General features: G+C 41.7%; 1 protein-coding gene across 2 annotated transcripts in view; it reads left to right on the plus strand.

Moving 5' to 3' along the window:
• The first annotated feature begins 8,357 nt into the window (after positions 1 to 8,357).
• The window catches only part of LOC111864268 (protein draper), a 100,456-nt gene continuing 86,448 nt past the window's right edge, over positions 8,358 to 22,365 (plus strand). For both annotated transcript variants that reach the window (XM_023851392.2, XM_023851396.2), the window contains exon 1: positions 8,358 to 8,534. The gene's annotated coding sequence lies outside the window, so the exon portion shown is untranslated. The remainder of the gene's footprint in view (positions 8,535 to 22,365) is intronic.

Here is a 22,365-nt window from a genome sequence, read left to right on the forward strand (position 1 = left end):
AAGCAAAAATATGCCCTCCCTCGCCCCCTCCACACCTTCTTATCTCTATCTTTTCACTTCTTGCACTGCTGTTGGTTTTCTTCTTTTCATTTTTTTTTCCACAAAAATCCTACCGGTTTAGAACCAGGGACCTTCTGAACACTAAGCTGGTGTCTTACCCCTAACCCACCAGCACCTCTGAAATTTACTTTCTTTTATCTTCCTCTTAAGCTACATCTTCGGTTATAATTACAGAAAAATCAATTAACTTACTTTATACATCACAAAACTATACTTAGTCTCAAACCTCCGTTCACTACGCCGGTGTTTTACCAATAGGCCACCAATGCCACGGAAATTTTTTACCTTTAATCTTCTTCTTATGTTACATCTCGCTATATAATTCCAGAAAAATGTCATTACAAAAATTCTTGTGTTTTCGAACCACGGACCTTACATTTACAACGCCGGTGCTTTACCTCTTGACCACCACAACACCTATGCTGCAACTTTCTGCGATCCTACTCATATTCTACGATTTGGTTTATAGCTGCAGAAAAATCGTATTTATTTATTCACTTTTCAATTTCTATTGACAAAAGACACCGTGGTGTCGAACCCGGTACCTTCCCAATACTACGCCCATGTCTTACCCACATACCACCAGATCTATACACATTTGCTACCTTCGCCTTCCTCATATAGTACGACTTGCTTCCTACATGCACAAATTACTTACATTGTTTTTTTTTTTACAAAAAGAGTCATGTCTTCGAACCACGTATCTTCTAAACCACGGGTCTCCAAACTTTTCGAAACGCGGGCCACATTAGGTAATTCAGCACTTTCAACGGGCCGGATAAAATGAAAAATTNTTTCTATATTTACAAAATTCCTCTTTATTTCTTGTTTCGTTTCAAAGTCATTTTACGACTGACGGTTGGCCAGTCAGTTGTTCTTAATTTAGGAACCATTCAGACGCTCATGACCAGATCTTAGTCTTGAAGTAAACTTCACTGTTTAGTCTTTAATAGGTATCCTTTTTCATGACAAGATATGTCTTTCCCTTCCCATTTGTCAAAGTCGATTACTTTCTATATTTCGTCCATCATCCTCTAAACTTCATGTCACGACCTCTACAGCTATACATATATACTGCACATGGCTTTATTGGCAATATTTATAAGCCCCCTGTCTTTCCACAACAGATTCTGCCTTACTTTCATTAGCTCACGCTAGACCAGCAATTTGGTCACCTCAACGATCATGCACAGTGTAAGCTTCACCGCCGCAAAATTTAAGCCTCTTGTTTTGTCGTGCTTCGCCTTATCCGGTATTCCGAACATTTTCATTTTCACGATCTTCAGTGGCTTCTGGTTGCTGGCCGCTCTACGCGTTGGGATATTGCGGTTGTTGCGTAGAACTATGTTTTCTAAGTGCTGTACTTTCGAAACGTGTGTATTTGCCGCAAATAGCAAGGCAAGCATATGACATTGCAGACATAAATAATGCTCTGTGGACGGTACAGTTCATCTTAGAGCTTAATCGCTCATTTTTCAATGAATGACATGCTCTAATAAACGTTGTGAAGGCATTGAATTCCATCATTTCTGTATCTAATCCTCTTACCGAAAAATATACAGATATTGTACATGGCTCACGAAGGGGGTTCTTAGTCCGTTCAATATGAGATGACACCCAATCGATCTAACTCTCTTGACATAAAATTTCATTTCTTTTGTTCCAGCGCTCACACTGCGTCTCAATCGCATTCAGACCTCGCTGCAGCGTTCTGAGAACATACCCTTCTATGCTCTCAGTCGCATATACATAGACGCCAGCAGAAAACACCTAGATATACACTAATATTTTTGACGGGGGACGGGAGGTTCATTTATACATACTGTGACATGTTGACCCCTACCTCCCCAGCTGCACGTAGCGGTAGCGTAGCGCTCGCGTAATAGGCGAGTAATCATCCCGCATCCTGGTAGCTATGCAACGCGCGGTGACATCACGAGCGAAGCCGAAGTGAGCCGAGCAAAGCCGACGTTAGCCGAGTCCCCGCGACCTTGAAGCTATGCAAAGCGAATCAACAGCGGTGACGTCACCGAGGGATATGCGGTTGCTAGGCAGCAGTCAACAACTCCGGACAGCATGGCTAGCAACACGGCATCAGACGACAATTGTCCGATCAAGGCTACATAAGGATCATCGAAGGCTATTCACAGTCAGTCAGTCAGTTAGTCCTGGAGCTACCGCCGAGTGAGTCCTCGAGCTACCTCCGAGTTAGTTCCGAGTTAGCCAGCAACTAGTCAGTTGTATTCTGGCATTTGGAGTGTACTAATTGTGATACTGCAGATAGCAGTAATCGTGAATCTGTAATTTGGGTGATTGTAAGTGCGAATGTGAAATAAAATTCGCTATATAAAATACGGCGTGAAGTTATTTGTCGCGTTATACGCCCAATACGCGACAATACGTTGTACACTGCGTGGCATTCCTTTTCCCTTGGCGCAAACGTTTTGCCTTCGACAGAAACTCTGAATTTTCTCTCGGTAAACATGTGCTAACAGGCTTCATTATACTAACGGAAATTTTAATTTGAACTTATATGCACTGTTGTATGGTCCCTGGCAGCAGAGAAATCTCCGTTGCGTCTTATAGCCTCCCACCTGTACATTTCTCCAAGTACTTCGATTTCCCCTGCCAATCTTCGTACCACCAACTGCTCTACATTCACCATCATCTAGAATTTGTACAATAAGCTACAAGTAGCCAAAGTACCAAATGGTCTGTCTCACTCCAATAAAAATAATAATAAAAGAATTCTCTCCATATCCTGCTCCCTTGGCTCCATTTCTTCAACATCCATCTAAATATTCTTTTTGTATCCCCAACAGATCCTTCAATGTATCCTGTCAGAGTAACTTTCATATTCCTCTCCTGTGACTGACATGCCCTTGGCTCCTTACTGTTGTCCCCAATACACCTAAACCATCAGATCAGTAATTTCAGCCTCAAAAAATATTCCAATAATCCACAAGACACAATAATCCTTAGCTTAATTCAACGTTCAAGAACCTATTTGAGATGTTACTTATAAGCCTTCCTTTCTCAGCCTACATCACCAATATGGAAGATTTCCCAAACCGCACGTCCCTAAATACAAAATTAATATTCCCTGTTGCAAAGCACATCCACAGACACCATCAGTGGCATTTATTTTGCAATTTGCCCTCCCCCATATTTATTTGGGAATGCCATTTACGATTCAAAGTTTGCAGATCACATGACAATCCCATAATCAGCCAGTCTACCCTCTTCCAAATCCCAACACTAATTCCCATATTCATTTCCTTTTTTACATTGCACGTAAATATATCACATCTCATTACAGTCATCTTTTTGCCTTCTTACCTTGGCCAGTTCCCACTGAACGATGATTACATTCATGGATTACCACTACAGACAATCATACTTACTTTCTTACTTACTCATGGAGCTGAGCCCTTCTGGAGGAGCGGCCAATTCTCCAGCTACTCAAGAATTTCCCATCATTTTATGGAACCCGAAGCTTCATTACCGTGTTCACAAGAGCTCTCTACTGGTCCCTATCCTGAGCCAGATCTATCCAATCCATACCATCCCATCCTATCTCTCTAAGACCCATTCTAATATTGTCCACCCACCTATGCCTTGGTCTTCTCTGTGTTCTCTTTCCTTCTGGCTTTCCCACCAATATCCTGTACTCATTTCTCATTTCCCCATTCGTGCTACATGTCCTGCCCACCTCATCCTCCTTGACTTGATCATTCTAATTATACTAGGAGAAGAGTACAAGTTATGAAGCTCCACATTATGCAGTTTTCTCCAACCTCCTGTCACTTCATCTTTCTTCGGTCCAAATATTCTCCTCAACATCCTGTTCTCAAACACCCTCATTCTATGTTCCCCCTTTAATGTCAGAGACCAAGTTTCACACCCATACAAAACCACAGGCAAAATTGTAGTTTTGTATATTCTAATTTTTATGTTTTTGGACAACAGACGAAAAGACAAAAGGTTCTGGACTGAATGGTAGCAAGCATTACCTGAGTTCAATCGCCTCTTAATTTTCTCCTGAATCAGGTTTCAATTTGTTATCTTTGTTCCCAAATATCTGAACTGTGCCACATTTTCAAAACATCTGATAGCTATTTTTGTGTCATGATTTTGCCCTGAATTTTGGTGATGAGACAGTAACATATACTTAGTTTTCTGTGTGTTTACTTCTAGACCAACCTCTTTACTTCTGTCAATTAAAGTATGTGTGTTTTTCTTTATGGTATCTACATTATCACCCAGTAGATTCACATCATCGGCGTAGACGAACAGCTGATGTGTTCCATTTAATTTCAGTCCCACCTTGTTTCCCTGGACCTTCCAATTGCATATTCTAAGGAAAAGCTGAAAAGGAGTGGCGATGAAGCATCTCCTTGTTTTAGACCATTCTGGATAGGTAATTTGTCAGACAAATGTTACCTACACGAACTTTGCTAAACGTTTCGTGTAAACACATTTTAATCAACCTAACTACAGTAGAACTTGGTTATAACGTCATCAAAGGGACCTAAATATAGTGTCGTTATAAACGAATGTCGTTGTAACCGAAATAGGCACTTCCACAGTAGCCTTAGGTTAGTCATGTAAAAATCTACCAAAAACCGAGTTAAAATGTTGCATTTTTTAGTGAAATACGTAGTTAAGTACAGACTAACGTAACATTAACGTGGAATTGCCCAAATGTGTAATATCAAAGACACATTACAGCGCTTTTCACTGACAATGCACACAATATTTCACGAATCACTTTAACTTTCTCTTCAATGCTTAAAACTTTCCTTTTCATTGCCATGTTTTCGCTACTGCACTTCTCTGGGTTTAGGCAGGAACACTATAGGGTAAGTAGACAATGTGAGGTCCTGTTAGACGAGATTCTAGGAAAGGAATGCAGTTAACAACCTGCCGCGTCCTCTTGCACTATTCACGCAGTCCCACCCCACACCCTTGTTTTCGCATAAAACCCACGCTCCTCTTGCAGCCCGCGGTCGTATTCTTCCAGGACAGTCACGTCAGCAAGTAGAGAAAGTGAGGGTGGGCAGACACATCGAACTTTCCCACGATATCAGAGAAATTCAGGAATGAAAATGACGTTACATACGAGGTTGATGCATTTGTGCATGTTGTACTAAGCAAGGTATAAAAACAGTTGTTTTATGAGGAATTAGTTCGTACCATTGAATATTTGACGCAATAGACAAAGTGTCGCAGAAACCGATGTTGCTATAACCAAGTTTTACTGTAATTTCATGGGTATCCCAAACTCTATTACAATATTGTACAATACTTCCCTCCTAACTGAATCATAGGCTTTCTTGAAGTCTATGAATAGCTGATGCACTGTCTCATCGTACTCCCATGTTTTCTCCAATATCTGACGAATGCAAAAGATCTGACCTGTAGTTGATCTGTTACGTTGAAACCTACCCTGATGATCTGCAATAATTTCCTCTGTATATGGACTTAACCTTGAAAGATGACTATTGGACAAAATTTTATATGAAGAATTGTGAGATAAATGGGGAGGAGGGGTGAGCCCTAATCACACCATCTCATTTTCAAGAACCTTTGGACTTGCATACTTCTTATGAAATGTACTGACCAGAGCAAAAACACACTTCACAAATGTTTTGTGTTCATACACCAGGGCCAAATTTGAATATCCAAACAATAATTTCTATTGCAGATCCACTACATTAAAATAGACTCTTATGCTGATCACAACCAAAATAGAAAATTCTATACTGATATCAGTGGCCTCAGACAGTTTTCTCGAAGTATAATAGTATATTCACTCAACTCATTGCTATGCTGTTACAGCTGACAGCCCAATACAAATTTAAATGCTGCAAACCCAAAGTGCACACAAATATGAAGAGATGGTGAACAATGCCTGGGGGGAAAGTAAACAGAACCAAATTGAAAATTATTATGAGGACAGGGTTCAACTTAAGAGTGATCTGAAAACAAACCAATTCCTAAAAATGGCACATTACACATTAATGACAAAAATACAAGAAAAAAACTTCAGGCACAGATAATCAACAAAAGTCCAGAAACTATTATAAAATACACAGTGTGAAAACTGGGATGATGGAAGGTTCAAGATGGGCTTTAAGCCTTTATTTCAATCCAAATGGTACATAATAGTACATGTGTCCTTACAGCAAACATTGACCTCCAAATAAGAATTACATATATCTCACTTACACACTTACAGTGTGAAAACTGGGATGATGGAAGGTTCAAGATGGGCTTTAAGCCTTTATTTCAATCCAAATGGTACATAATAGTACATGTGTCCTTACAGCAAACATTGACCTCCAAATAAGAATTACATATATCTCACTTACACACTTACAGTGTGAAAACTGGGATGATGGAAGGTTCAAGATGGGCTTTAAGCCTTTATTTCAATCCAAATGGTACATAATAGTACATGTGTCCTTACAGCAAACATTGACCTCCAAATAAGAATTACATATATCTCACTTACCTTTCATGTCAGTGTCATTACAACTTGGGCACCAAGATATGCATAGGCATATCCAGACAGAAACATTTTAACAAACAGCACCATACGTCCATGAGATACTAGACTGAATTGCTGTTACCACATTTCATTAATTGCATAAAAACAAATTATTCATTGTCTTGCCACACTGGTTCAGAAATAATACATGGAGCAGAAGACAACAAAACCACTGAGTCACGTGTTCAACTTCCAACCCACCTACAACCCATCTCAATTCCTATAAACAAAACCCCCTTGGACAAACCTCCATGTCAGTGTGCAATCAATTTCCAGTGCTTCACAGAAATGTCTGCTTCCATTCTGATGAACCTGGAGAACATCAGGTGATCAGGTGTTCTCGTCATGTATTGGGTCATGAACAGCATCATTTAACATTGATAATGTGGAATGAAGGAAGCAGTCCCAGTACTTGTGTGTCAATGGTTATGCTTTGCTGATGTACACTGGTAGCTAGGTTCTCAGACAGACTTACACTAAATCCCATTTCTCTGATGATGTCAGGATGTAACCCGGTCCCAAGGGCCAGTACCATCTGTGTTCCATCTTCAAACATAATGCAGTATTGAATATAATTAACTACAGGGTACCATAGCAATAACTACAACTACCAAACTGCAGTACTCATTGTAACTATGGTATACCCCAGTACTGGTGAGAACTACACATGACACGCTGACTACAACTACATAGTACATGTGCACCAGTCCAGCCCCATTATATCCCAGTAACTTAAACAGGAATACAGGCTTTAGTCTAGACCAGGCATGTCAAACTCAACTTGTACAGAGGGCCACCTCAGTCCCATAAATAATAGTCCAGGGAGGCACTTCAAAATAGAAATATATATTAGATTTTGATACAAGGAAATTTAATTATATTTATTATTTAGGAATAATTTCAATATAATTACCTAAAGTCACATACCTTACAGCTTTACAAAGCAAGAGAATGCCATTTTTGACATGTATCCAACAGCTTCTCAATATGTAAACAGAGAGATTACACAAGAAATTATGTTAGAAATAGCAAAATATTGAATTTCCTGCAGCCTGCTAATTTATGTCTGAGTGAAACTTCTTGTCTTCTGGTCTGTTGGAAAATTATCTTTACAAAAAGTATTTCTACTCAAATTTTAATATTGATTTTAATATCAATTAGCTCTAAAAGTTGAGGGGCCGCACTTTGTGGCTATGGGAGCCACATGTTTGACATGGCTGGTCTAGACTAATCATAGACCCTGGCTACCAGCATACATCAAAGAAGAAGCACCTTAATATGATTTGGAACGAGACGTTTCAATCCCTTTCTTGCACAACCACCAACTAATATTTCTCCTGTCCGAAAAACCTATTCCAACCCATCATCACAGTCATTCTTCGTCTTTACAGTCTTTACACTAACAGCAACAGGCAATATCCATATACTGAAAGAAAGAAACCTTGTGAGAGTTGAAGTTCTCACAGCACTGAACATTAGAACTGCTGTCCACGAATATGTAGTGACTTGTAGTCTGGTGGATTGTTAGCAACATTTCAGAGGACATGTTATATTTGTATACGGGGTTCAAATTCCAGATGACCGAAGGCGAAAAAGAAACCGCATTTCCTTCAGCACCCAAATTTATCAACTGAGCTACCGAAGTTAGTCGAAACATTAGTCTACCGTGGCATGAGATGGACACACGGTATCCACGGTATACCCATGGCACTATTTCCCCTCCATAGCATCGAGGGCATCGAGCGTTACTAATCTGTGGAGTGGGTTGTGTTTATGACTGTATGTGAGAGGTTACATGAGCTGCAGCTGCTGATATCTGTGTAATACGAGTGGTGTGAGTTGTTTTTTGTGTTGTGTGGTGTTTATTTATGCTGTAGACATTTGGTGGGCTAAAGTGTTTTAAGCTTTGGAAGACAGCAATGTAAGTAAGCAGAAGACAAATGATTTACGAAACAGGTTTCCATGCTGACCTTTGAGATCCCTGTTTTTGATAGTCATTGCTTCCTTTTTAGTTCTTTGTTTAAGCGTTACAATTGAATAGAGTTCTGTGGATGTCTAGGTAATCTCTTCGAGCATAAAGAGTGTGCTGACGTTTGATAACAACCCGTCTGCTAAATTGCCACAGTTTAAAAACTGTCCTGTATCGTGAATCTAACCGGTGGTAATGTCCCAGGTACCGTTAGTGTTTTGTGAAATAATTGCGTAGTTTTTTTCTGATTTTTTTTTGTAGACCAAAATGACTCCGGAATCTGACCACTACCCTACCTAAGGTCTGTTGTCAGGGGATAAACTGAATTGTCTTATAACCGACGAAACCGTTCGAGAAAAAATCGTTATTAGCAGGGCCTGTACCGAAATTAAGCATTTTTGAGACATGTAGGATTTGAGGTTCTCACAGCGGTGGTTCTGAAGAATTCTGTCTTCGGGAATGTGACGCTGTGTAGTCCGTTGAAAGTCAACCGACGTTTCGGAGGAACATGTCACTTCCATCTTCAGGGTCGAATAAGCTGAGCAAGAAACCAGCTTGAGAACTGTTGGTGGACTACACAGCTTTATTTTCCAGAAGATAGAACTCTCTATTTTATAGTCAGTTTATGTCATACTTGTCTCCCCTTTCACTCATTTGAGTTGATCAAACACTACGTAGCAAAATCATAATTTCACATACCAAATCCCATTTGAAAGAGTGGAACCGATTGTAACAAAACACCTCAGTTTAGCAACAGAAAGAAGCCAACAAACATTCATTCTTTTGAATGCAATGATTGTCATTTTTTCCCATCAATGTTTGAGTAACTGTCCAACAAATTCTGTCTGTTAATAGAACACACAATTTCAATATCAAAGTCCTCCATTGGACACAATGGTGAGCTAGTTCCATCCCCTACCCCTATAATCCAAGTAACTAACCATCTTCATGGAGCTGTGCCCATCTTGAGAAGCTGCCAGTTGGGCAGCTATTCAGGAACATACCAGAATTTTGTGGAGCCCAAAGATTCATTACCATGTTCACAAGAGCCCTCCACTGGTTCCTGTCCTGAGCCAGATGAATCCAGTCCATACCACCCAAACCTATCTCTCTAATATCCATTTTAATATTATTCACCCACCTATGTTTTGGTCTTCCTAGTGGTCTCTTTCCTTCTGGCTTTCCGCACAATATCCTATATGCATTCCACTTCGCCCCATTCGTGCTACATGTCTTGCCAATATCCTCCTTGACTTGATCATCCTAATTATACTTGGAGAAGAGTACAAGTTATGAAGCTCCTCATTATGCAGTTTTCTCCAACCTCCTGTCACTTCATCCCTCTTTGGTCCAAATATTCTCAACACCCTGTTCTCAAACACCCTCAGTCTGTGTTCCTCCCTTAATGTCAGAGACCAGATTTTGCAACCATACAGAACCACAGGCAAAATTATAGTTCTCTAAATTCTAATTTTTATGTTTTTAGACAGCAGACAAAATCTCCTGGATGGAATGGTGGCAAGTATTACCCAAATTCAGTCCCGTAATTTGCTCCTGATTCAAAATTTAATTTATTACTGTCATTCCAAAACATTTGAACTATACCACATTTTCAAAGGATCTGTTAGCTGCATTTATGTCATGATTTTGCCCTCCATTCTGGTGACAAGACAGCAACATATACTTAGTTTTTTTGGCCTTTACTTCTGGACCAAGCTTTTTACTAGCATGCATTAAAAATTTTGTTTTACTTTATGGTATCTATATTATCACCCAGTAGACTCACATCATCAGCAGCATAGACCAACAGCTGATGTGTCCCATTTAATTGCAGCCCCACCTGGTTTTCCTGGACCTTCCTAGTAGCATATTTTGAAGCAAAGTTGAAAAGTAATGGCAATAAAGCATCTCCTTGTTTTAGACCATTCTGAATAGGAAAATTATATGACAGATGTTTACCTATACAGACTTTACGATATGTTTTGTTTAAACACATTTTAATCAGCCTAGCTAGTTTCATGGGTACCCCAAACACTATCAGAATATTGTACAGTACTTCCCTCCTAACGGAATCATAAGCTTTCTTTAAGTCTATGAATAGATGATGCACTGTGTCAGCGTACTCCCATTTTTCTCCAGTATCTGATGAATGCAAAAGATTTGATCAGTAGTTGATCTGTTATGTCGAAACCCACCCTGATGATCCCCAATAATTTTGACTGAAAATGGACCCAACCATGAGAGAAGGATATTGGATACAATTTTTTGTAGTTGTGATATCCCACAATCATTACTACAGTCAGTTTTATCACCCTTCTTGTGAACTGATACAGTAACAGACTCCTTCCACTGATCAGGCAATTCTTCCTTATTCCAAATAGAATTAATGAGTTTACGGATCTCATACTGTAGTGTTTCACCTCCTGTTGAATAAGTTCTGCCAGAATTTGATCGCTACCTGGCTATTTATACCGTTTCAATTTTGCAATAGCACTTTCACCCTCAAAAAGACTAGGATCAGGTACTAATGGCTCAGCTGTATGTATTTTTATCTGCCTAACATCATTGACCCTGTGTACATTCAATAACTGAGAGAAGTAGTTCTCGCATATATTCAGAATGTTGTGGAAATCTACAAGCAGATCACCATTCTCATCCCTCACTAAGTTACTGCTATGTTGGTAAACCCGCTTAATTTCATTTCTTTCTCTATACAGGTCTCTAATGTTCCTGTTCTTACTGTTCATTGCAAGGTCATTAATTTTTCTGTCAGATAATTTATTCCTGAAATACCTGCTTGATTCAGATTTCACTTGTATCCTCTAACCACTGCAGTTTGGATTGTTTACTACTCAAGTCCAACATCATTATTAATTTCGTGCACACTCTCATTCCTAGTTGGTTTCAAAATGTCGCTCCAACCTACTTGGCGTTGAAATCTTAACAAAATATTCGTGTGGTACTTATGGAAATTGTCAAATACACGTTGTAGTTCCCCAAAGAAGCTGCCCTTCTTATCATCAGTTTTATCCTCTGTTAAGGCATGAACGTTCAGAACAATTATATCACATAATATTATGTAGAATATCGTATCACCAACAAACTTGGTGCTTTAACTGTTGATACGATTCTCTTATGTACAAAACACCTTTACATAATTGATGATTCTCACGCCCTTTTCCATAGAAAAACGTATATTCGCCTGCTGGTTCGGGCCACTACTGCCCCATCTGACCTCTTGTACTCCCGCAAAATCTAACTCATATTCGCAACTGTAAAGAGGGAACCTGCCCTATGCAGACGTTTTACATTCCACGTACCAAATCTCATGTACGTTTCCTTCAGCTTAGGTCGTTTATCCAAATAATCGTCCAGGTCCGAGGCCCTTTATGACATTTCGTAACAAGCTTATTTTGTACGGTGAGGATTTGTTAGCTCCACGGCCAACCACCAAACTGGAGGACCCATGTCGGTCGTCCGCTACTGCTTATTGAGTGTATTTGCAGCTACCCACCATTACCGGAGAGCGTCTCCTCCAACCGCAACCTGAGGACACGCCATGCCGTGGTGACAAGACCCACAACCTACTTCTACTGCCGCTATCCAAGTAATTCTGGATATGATTCTTTTCTCTTGCATGCGAGCTGTCTATCCAGTGCACCCAACTAGCGCGATTTCACCCCACTAACAATATAAGTTGCCGGTGCAGAAGACAAGGTTCCCCAGTCCTTAATATCTTCCCTTCCTTTAAGGTCCAAATACGTTCCTGAGCAATTTGTTTGCAGTCACTTACAGTGTAAGCCAGCGTTCTCTCTCCAACTTAAGGGACCACGTTTCATACACATACAAAGCATGTGGTAAAGCAGTTATTTTGTGTGTATTAAACGTTGTTTGCGCTTAATACACGTACAAAACGAAAGACCCTAATCAGGAACTTCTAATTTGTGTATGGTTAAGGTTAACCGTCGCCACAACAAATGAATTCAGATCATTTGTTGTGGTGACGGCTAATCTTAACCGTATATGTTTTTATGACAAACAGCAGGATGCACACTGAAGATATGTTCGTAATTTGTACTCGCTACTAATGTTATTAGGATGAGCAAATAACGGAGGATGGGGCCAGTAACCCGCATGGAAGATACACAAAATGCATTGGAAGAGACCTGTTGGAAGACCCGGACGTAGGTAGAAGGTTAATATTCGTATTAAGGTGGATGTTAAAGAGGTAGGATAGAAGGGGGGGGGTGACTCGATTTATCTGGCGTAGAGCGGACTATTGTGAGAAAGGTAATGAACATTCGAATTCCGTAAAAGGCGAGAAGTTTTCAGACGAGCTGATCAACTATGTTTGCGGTATGGCGTTAGTTGGTTTAGCGTTAGTAATCTTTATGTTTTGGAAAATCTCATGATAATATGTCTTATGTGAATACATCCTTTTCCTTAATTATTGTTTAATCATGAGCCTCAAGATTTTTGGACAGAATTGTGCACGGCACCTTTTTTTTTTCTTGTTTAGTTGTTCGATTGTTTCTCATTAAATGAAAATTATTTATAATGCTACTTTGTTTACATTGTCGTTATTAATTGACAGTAAACGAAAATACATAATTTTAATAGTTAAGACGCTAGTGGCGGTTTTCATCACACACTCTGGAAATTTCGTATTATTGTAACGGAGTTTGAGATTCTTCTTGACTTTTCCAAAAAAGAACCGAGTAATCATGAGCCTCTGAGAAGTCTGAGGGCAAACTTATATAAATCCCCAAGTACAACAAAATTACCCATCGGAACGAAGTTTAATGAAAATTTTGGGCGCAGCTTGCCAAGGATTGGGTGCTGCATGTAAGTGGTTCCCAGTCGTTCCTGATGCTTCCGTAAGTATCGCTCGTCAGCAGGGTCTGTCGGCCTCTAGATTAACGTTTCTTCCGTTTGTGATAGTAATGAAGAAATAAAACGTTTAATCTCATTTTGTTTCCGTGCTGAGAACCCCTGGGAGTATGATACTTCTCGAAACCTGCTCCGGGCCCCGTACCCTTGCATATACTAGTCTTGTAACCCTGGAGTGAATAATGGGAACGCGAGTCACGGGTTGCGAAACGCGAGATTGCCATTTAGCGGCGATTTGTTGATGAATCGTAATGGAGCCTCATCCTCCCATCACGACCGACCGACGGGCTTGCCGGCGGGCCAGCCGTCGCCCCTCCCCCCAATCCAATTGTTGCTGGCCTGCCCACTTTTCCCCCGGTGTACCTTGGTACCCTTTTCAAAAACAAGAGCACTATGGGCTGTAGTTACCAGAATGCTGCAGTCACGGTATGACTCTACCCATGGTTTACTGCGTGTAGAATAATTATTATACACACTATTTCACAACACTGTATGTTGTGATTTGACGGCTGAAATTGTGGAATAGTTTAACAAGAAGAGGCGGCCATTGCTAGACAGAGGCGCAGTAGCGAATCAACACGCAGCAATAGAGAAACTGTTGGATATGGCGTTTTCTGTTCGGTCCATGCCGAGTCTATATAGCGAGGACCAAGGGAAAGTTCCAGGTTAATCCCGTGTGGAGGCCGGGGGAATACAACCACCGTATCCCTGCGAGTCGTAGGAGGCAATGAAAAGGAAAGTCTCGAATCTGAGGCAGTAGAATATGGTTGCGAGTCCCACGGGCCTCGGACCCGAGAATGACTGCTGGCAAGGGCCAGCAGCTGTTATAAATGACAGACTCGTCCTGTCATCAGAGAGAGCGCTCCCATCAACAAAACCGCAACTGACTGACAATAACAATCTGGTTGTAAGCCCCAGATGGGTGCTTTATTCCAAGACAGACTGGCCGACTGACTGTCGGTCGTAGCATAAGACTGAAGACTCAGGTTTCGGATTAAATAAGGTAAGGCATGACCTGGTGCACAGTTCATTTTATGTAAATGTTACATAATACAGTGCAGCGGCAGAGGGTGCACAGGGTCCATAGCGACCTGGACTCCGTGACAGCACTAATGTACTCGTGATGAAACTACGGAGCAACAAACTTAGCGCCTACACAGAAAGACCGGCACCTCCGTCGTCGAAGAGGAGGCCCCAATTCGAAACATGGACATGTCTAAGAGAGAACAAAAATCTTGGTCATGAACCCCTAGGAGACTGACATCAGGAATGACTGATGGCGAAGGCCAGCAGTGATCCGACCGACCTAGCGAGTTAGGCAGTCGAAGGGTGGAGTTGGCTATTAGTAGTATTGAGTTGCATTGTTAACAGCCGGTGCCTAGCAACGGCTAGTGAACACACACAAGACTTTATGTGCAATGTAGTAGGAGTGGTATATTGAGTGTGTAAATCAGTGAGGCTGTTATAGTTATTTGTAGTTAACAAGCGTTCAATAAAGGTAGTTATCAGCCCAGACACCGTGTCTAGTCAGAAACACGTGACAGTATAAATAGATTTGCACTGTTACAGTTTTCCTGCCCAGAACCATCCGTTTCGTGCAATTTTAGAGTGACGATATCGGCTGAAGACGCGGGTGGAAATTTGCGTAGCAAAATTGGAAGAATTCCGCTCGAGAGTCGGGGATGGATGTGGATCCTTGCGCTGTGTGCACATTTTGGGATTCTGTATTCATTTAGCAGACAGCACAACAGGAACGAAGACCGTTACATGCCAGTACTGAAGGGAGTCGTAGCTTTCACTCCATGCCCGTAGGGCGAATCAACTGCTCGGAATAGAGTGCGTCTTGAGAAGCAAATGGTTGTGTAATCAGTCACTCTCGTTTATAGAACATGAAGGATCATTACCTTGTTCACAAGACCATGTCCGAGCCAGTTTAATCCACGCCATATTGACTTTGATATTCATTTACTGCGCATACGTTGTGGTATTCTCGTAATTAATACATTCAGCATTGCGTGGAATCATGAACTTTGTTTTGGCAAAGCTAAGCGATAGCGTAGTTGATTGAGGCACTGTGGTAGAAGCCGGAAGATCGCGGGTTAGAGTCCCCCCTAATCCTTCCAACCGCCCTATGGTCCTGGGGCCGACTCAGACTCTAACAGAAATGCGTACCAGGAATCTTCCTTGGGGGTAAAGGGCGACGGCGCATACTGCTGACAAACTTACCGCCATCTGTGAGCCAATTGTCTAGAGAAAGTGTGGGAGCCTCGACGTCTTACAACCCTATGAGCCTTCAGGGCCTGTTACAGGGATAGCTTTACTACATTTAATGAACTGCAAGATAAGATATTACAGAGCCTATAAACACATTACTTTCGTGCTTTTCATTACGTATGGGGTCTGCGCCATTTCCAAAAACAATTGAAAAAACCAATTTTGGACTTTAGTGAGGTTTACCGTTAGTGCCATGTACCAGTTCTTGAACGATTAATCATTCTTTAGAAAATTTTTGTCTTGTTTCAGATTCACGTTAGGTAGGGGTTATATGGGATCAGTTTGGATCAAAATTATATGTTTCCGGCCAGTTTAATGGCTATCCGTTGAGTGAGATGAGTAGATGAAAGGATCGAGGCAAATACTCTCTTCCCATTATGCCTTCGTTTGATATAATGCGTGCAAGAACACACGTTTCCTGCATAGCATTGACGTTTAGCCCAACAGTGAAATATCTTCCCCGCTTTATAATGGCCCTTGAAGGAGTATGGTAAAAGGGTGTCGAGGGGAATCAACGAAGGATAGAACAGGGACCAGTAGCGTAATATTCTTACATATGGAGCAGAGCCCTTCTTGAGGAGCCGCCAATTCTGCAGCAACTCAAGAATTTCCCAGCATTTTATGGAATCCGAAGGTTCATTACCGTGTTCACAAGAGCCCTCCACTTGTTCCTATCCTACGCCACATCAATCCAATCCATACGATCCCATCGTATCTCTCTAAGATCCATTTTAATATTGTCCACCTACCTACGGCTTGGTCTTCCCAGAGATCTCTTTTCTTCTGGCTTTCCCACCAATATCCTATATGAATTCCTCTTCTACCCATTCGTGCTACATGCCCAGCCCACCTCATCCTTCTCTACTTGATCATTCTAATTATACTTGGAGAAGTGTACAAGTTGTGAAGCTCCTCATGCAGTTTTCTCCAACATCCTGTCACTTTATCTCTCTTCGGTCCAAATATTCTCAAACACCCTCAGTCTGTGTTCCTCCCTTACTGTGGGAGACAAAGTTTCACACCCATACAGAACCACAGGTAAAATTATAGTTTTGTATATTCTAATTATTATGTTTTTGGACAGCAGACGAGAAGACAAGAAAAGATTCTGGACTGAATTGTAGCAAGCATTACCCGAGTTTAATCTCCTCTTAATTTCCTCATGAGTGAGGTTTTGATATGTTATCGTCGTTCCCAAATATCTGAACTGTGCCACATTTTCAAAACATCTGTTTCCTATCTTTATGTCATGATTTTGCCCTGCATTTTTGTGATGAAGCAGCAACATATACTTAGTTTTGTTTGTGTTTACTTCAAGGCCAACCTCCTTACTCGCAACAATTAAGGTTTGTGTGATTTTCTTTATGGTATCTACATTGTCACCCAGCAGATTAGCGTAATGTTCTGAACACGGTACAAAATCTTCCGATTCAGAATGTATCTTCTAAAGGAAGAGTTTGTTCACGGAGTTAAGTTTGCTAGTCAATTGTGAAACTTGCTTCAACCATGAATGTCGTTTCCGTGCCTTCTCGGAAAGATCTCGGGAAAGCCGTAGTCCAACAAGATTGGAAGCCGGAACTTCCGGATACGAGACCAGGGCTTTATCTCAGTGCAATTCCTTTTGGTCTTCGAAATTATCATGTAAGGGGCATTGAATGGGTGCTGTTAATTCTGCTCCATCACTCATAATTCTGTGTTCGTTAAATTGTAATTCCCTAATATCTTAACCTTCATTTCCCATGTCTGGTCATTGGACTCAGTTGGCTTGTGGTTACTGTGCGAGAACGTGCCCTGTGCAGAGGCGTGAAAACGCGTGAATAGTGGCAGCAGTGTGTAGAAGGCATCCGCCCGCCTGCCTTTGTGTCCCACTTCCTGATCCTCGGACATGTCGCCTACATTCATGTTTGTTTGTGTGGAAGAGAAAAGGTGATGTACAATTGTGGCCGAATATCTTTTGCTAATAGGCAGTTCCATGGAACAGAACCCGTCTTAGCTCGTTTATTTATTAACGACGCTGCTAGTAGTTCAGAGTACGTATAGCAACGAATGGTAGGACGATAATGAAGTATGTATGTATTATGAGAGGGGGTGGGTTTCCCCATGCACTTAGACCAGTTACTGGTCCATTGTGCGTCTCCCTTTTAATTTCTACTGTCGCCATACCCTACCGGTAACTGTGCGTGCCATCAGCCCCCGTAGAGCCAACGAGGTCGGCCCCCAGTACCTTGATGCTGCCCCCATCCACCAGAGGCATTGGAGACTACTTGGGCGGGAAAGGGCCTGTAATTTAGCTCAGAGGTCTCCTAGAGAAATGGGGTTCTTTTACGTGCCGTAAATCTACGACACGGACACACGGCTTAAAGTCCCTCCCGGAGGACTTGTTCCCTGAATTTTTCCGCCCTTAAAAATTCCACGGCCTCCGCCGGGTTTGAACCCGCGTACCTTGAGTCATGAGTTGGGAACGTTACCTCTAGACTACGGAGGCCACTTATGATGATGATGATGATGATGATGATGATGGAAAGGCGAGCCAAGGAAGCTGTTGTGGCCTGATCTGATGTACTGTTCCAGCACTTTCCTGGAGGGAAAGAGAGATAGATACCATGGAGAACATCGGGATAACTTCTGACAGGGTGCATGTTCCGGCGGCCATCTTCCCGAATGAAAGTCAGAACCTTTGTCGCCTAAGCCAACTACCTTGCTTGGTCAGAAACCGTCTTGAGAAGCTGATAACTGCTTAGTAGGTCGAAATATCCTTTTTGTGGAACTTGATCAATTACTGTGTTCATAAGAGACCGACATAGGACCCCGCCCTGATCCAGTGTAATCGAAACCACACCACACTATTTTTATAGATCAGTTTTAATATCAATCTTCACATATATCACTGGGTTTCCCAAAGAGGCCTCCTCCCTTCAAGTGTTCGACTAAATTTCAGTACACATCTCTCATAGCGTAGTCGGTATAGCGATTGGCTGTTGGCTGGACGATCGAGGAGTCGGAGTTCAAGTTCCTGTAGGGTCAAGAATTTTCTTTTCTCCGCGTATTCCAGACCGGCTCTTGGGTTCACCCAACCTTCTATCCAATTGGTACCGGGGGCTTTTTCCCCGGGGATAAAGCTGCCGAGGCGTGAAGCTGACCATTCACTTCCAACTAGTGCACAGGTCAAGAAAATGATCTATACATCCACTCCCCCATACGCCTTCATAGCATGGTGCTTAATTAGTTAATCAGAGGGACAACATTACCTTTACTTTTCTCTGTACATTGCGTACTGCATGTTCTGTTCATCTTATCCCCATTTTTTCTCAATCTCAGCACCTAGGAAGTCAGGTCAAACGGTGGCGTTTCTGACCGGTATGTTGGAGGTGCTCTGTTCGAATCTCAGCTGGGACACCAACAATCCTGACTGAGGTTTTCGTAGTTTTCGTGGGTTCCTGTAGATAAATGCCGGGATATTATCTTAAATAGGCCACGGCCGTTTTGTTCCACATCTCTCCCAATTCATAATTGACTGTCATCCTGTCGTTCTTGAGTTACGAACAGCGTCGTTAGATAACTTGCAATCAAACACTCGAATAGCGTCTGATGAAAAATAGAAATTATGCTGCTCCTCATTATGATATTGTTGGTTGTTATATTTCTTATGGTTCGAATTTGTTAAGATTTTCTCTGCTGGTCTGCGCAGTTACCACACTAGGCTCGGTGGCCCGATTTCCAGGGCAGTACCATTTCCATACCTTTGCTGAGCAAGCTATTAGCAGATTTAGGCGAATGAACGTCAACGTTTTCTAACGATTTAATGGATGCTTGTTAGCGCAGTAAAGGGCTATGTGACGCATCGCTTTCTCTGTCACTGAGGTACTTAGTTGCTCCAGTAACCGGTTATTAGCAGCGTGATGCCCCATTTATAAGCGAAGGAAACCAGGAAATGCGGGCCGCATTGTGTGTGGTTTCTGCCGTATCCATTGTAACTTGGTATGGTAGTTGAATTATAGATTGCGTCTGTATGCTTGTTCCCGCAATGGAGTGCGCGTAGGAAGGCGGTAGAGGACTGGACGAAGGTGCTGCGATATCCGACAGCGACTTTGCAATGGGTGCCTGATAGTACGTTACCTCCACGATTATGAGACATTGACCGTGGCAAAGGGGGTGAGGCTGGCCCCTGGAAGCTTGTAATGCACCGACGTTCAGATGAAGTGGATTATGTAGGACTGTAATTGGGGGTTGGATTATGAGTGTATCATCGAAATCGGACAACGATCATTTGGGACAATACACGGTAGAAAGTGTTGGGAAGGTATGTGGAATGTTGTTATTTTAAAGCGTTTCCCGAAGACAAAAGACGAACGGAATGGTTGTTATAGGCTTATTTAATGGAAAATGAAGTTTAATAATATAATGTGATCAGCAGGGCCAGGATTTTGATGACCTGAAAATATTAAAAAAATGACATAAAATGACCGAAAAAATCAAGAAAAATGATGTAAAGGAGAAAAGAAAGAACACTTCGCTTCCATGTTATTCACATTTCAGAAAACATATGAAGAAAAATTCCCTAAAATGGCCAAAAATGACAAGAAACACCCTTAAAAGTCCAAAAGTTTACCAAAAATTACCCCCAAAATGAAAAAAAGACCTTAAACCTAAAAATGTCAAAAAATGACAAAAAAAATTACCTATAAAATTTACATTTCTGTAACCAGCAGCTCATATCCGAGATTTATATATTTAAGAGCATCGCATAGGATACAAGGAAATAAAGATGACATGTCACCAAAATCCGGGCCCTGGTGATCAGTAATGCAATTACTTGTTCGGCTCATTATTTTTTGCTGAAGATGGAGCAGTACGTTCCTCCGAAACGTCGGCGAACTTCTACCAGACTACAAGACGCCTCTTTACAGAAGCTAGTACTCTCCATAGTCGTCTCCCTGAGAATCAGAAACCTTACATTACGGTTACACTGCGTGTTAATAACATGTCTTTAAAACGTGTAGAAATCCCCTTCCTCCTCCCGCCGTGTTCTCTTAATAGGCCTATATCTTTAAATCATGAATTGCATTTTAGAATGATGTTATTACAGTTACTCTTAGAGGACTTAGGGTAGTCTATGTGGGGTTTGTGGTGGACAAGCCATGCCGGGTAGGTTAATGTGTTTTCTGTCTCATTCCATGGAGACTTTCAAGCCAGTGGTTGGAGGCATATGGGATTTTCATGCACCATGCAAGTCTTTGTGCTGCAGCTTTGATGTACACAGTGACTCATGTAGAGTCATGTTTTGATGACGCGGTCCTATCATCCAGATTGGCGTGACTTCCTTGTGTGTAAAATAGGCCAGACTTCAAATACGATATGTAAACACAGTTTACAGATTAGTGTGTATCGTGGGGAATTTATGGGCGCTGTATCAAGTGTTGAGTTTTTTGTTGCTGCCGTTGGTGTACAGTGACGGTAAATTGAACCGGTTTTCGCTCCAGCTAGTGGGTTTTAAGCGATTTGAAATACATTATACCCTGATGCGACCATCTCCATGTGGAGAGTTTGTGAAATGTCAAGGAAAATGTTTTCCTCTCTCGCTGTCAAAGTTAAAGTTGCCAAGTAACCTGACAGCATTGTGGATAGTGGTTATGTCCCATTATTATTATTCTTATGGCTCTACAGCCCGTTGTTGGTCCTTGCCCGCTTTCCGGTTTCTTGATCCTATACACAGGCGGTAGGACTCCTTGGACGGGAGGTCATCCTGTCGCAAGGCCTCTACCAACACACAGAATAAACTCACACAATACAGACATCCATGCCTTGAGTTGAATTCGAACCCACTGTCCCAGCATTAGAGCGAACGAAGACAGTTCATGGCTTCGACCGCGCGGTCACTGTGATTGGTTCATGGCCAGTTAGCCTCCTATAAAAAAGTTTTTTTTTTTCAAAATACCAGGGTTTAAAAGTTCCTAAGTTCCTTATTTTGAAAATTTCAAATAATCCTGCAGCAGCTGCAAGACCAAGCTGCCCCCCCCCCGCTTGTTTATAGAAATACATTTTTGTTGTAACGTGAATTCTGGGAGCCAAGTCTGATCCATGTTTGGATTGTATTTTCGAAACTTTCTTGCTTTTCGTTATTGTGGACGTGGTTATAGGCTTGTCAGACAGGAGAACCGTCTGTGGCCTACCACTGAACGCAATCCTTCTTGGGAAACCGGAGGTCGCTCGTCTATTGAAGATATTCCCCGCCTCTTGTGGAACCCGAAGGTTCATTACCGTGTGACGTAAGCTTCTAAATATAGTGATCCGGAAAAACATTTTCAGATCTGAAGAAACAGATCACGGCGGAAGTTTGGTTGCAAAATTGCATGTATATAAAAGTGCACAGTTCTGTTTGAAACACTTAATAAGCCGCTGAAAATACGTGGGGAGTGTCCCGCGTTCTCATGGAAACTCGTAGGATGGAGAAAATGTCTAGAACTCCGGAGAATTACTGGGTTTTTGGACGTTGTCCATCGTCCGGTATTGTAAAAAACTAGGTTAGCTCTTTCTAAGAGACCCAAAAGAGTAGGTGTGTCCCCCTCACCTGAGAGGGAGACACAAAACTTTAATTTTTAGCGTCGGTTTGTGGTGTGGG

This window comes from Cryptotermes secundus, unplaced genomic scaffold (assembly GCF_002891405.2).
Source record: "Cryptotermes secundus unplaced genomic scaffold, Csec_1.0 scaffold33, whole genome shotgun sequence".
Taxonomy (NCBI): domain Eukaryota; kingdom Metazoa; phylum Arthropoda; class Insecta; order Blattodea; family Kalotermitidae; genus Cryptotermes; species Cryptotermes secundus.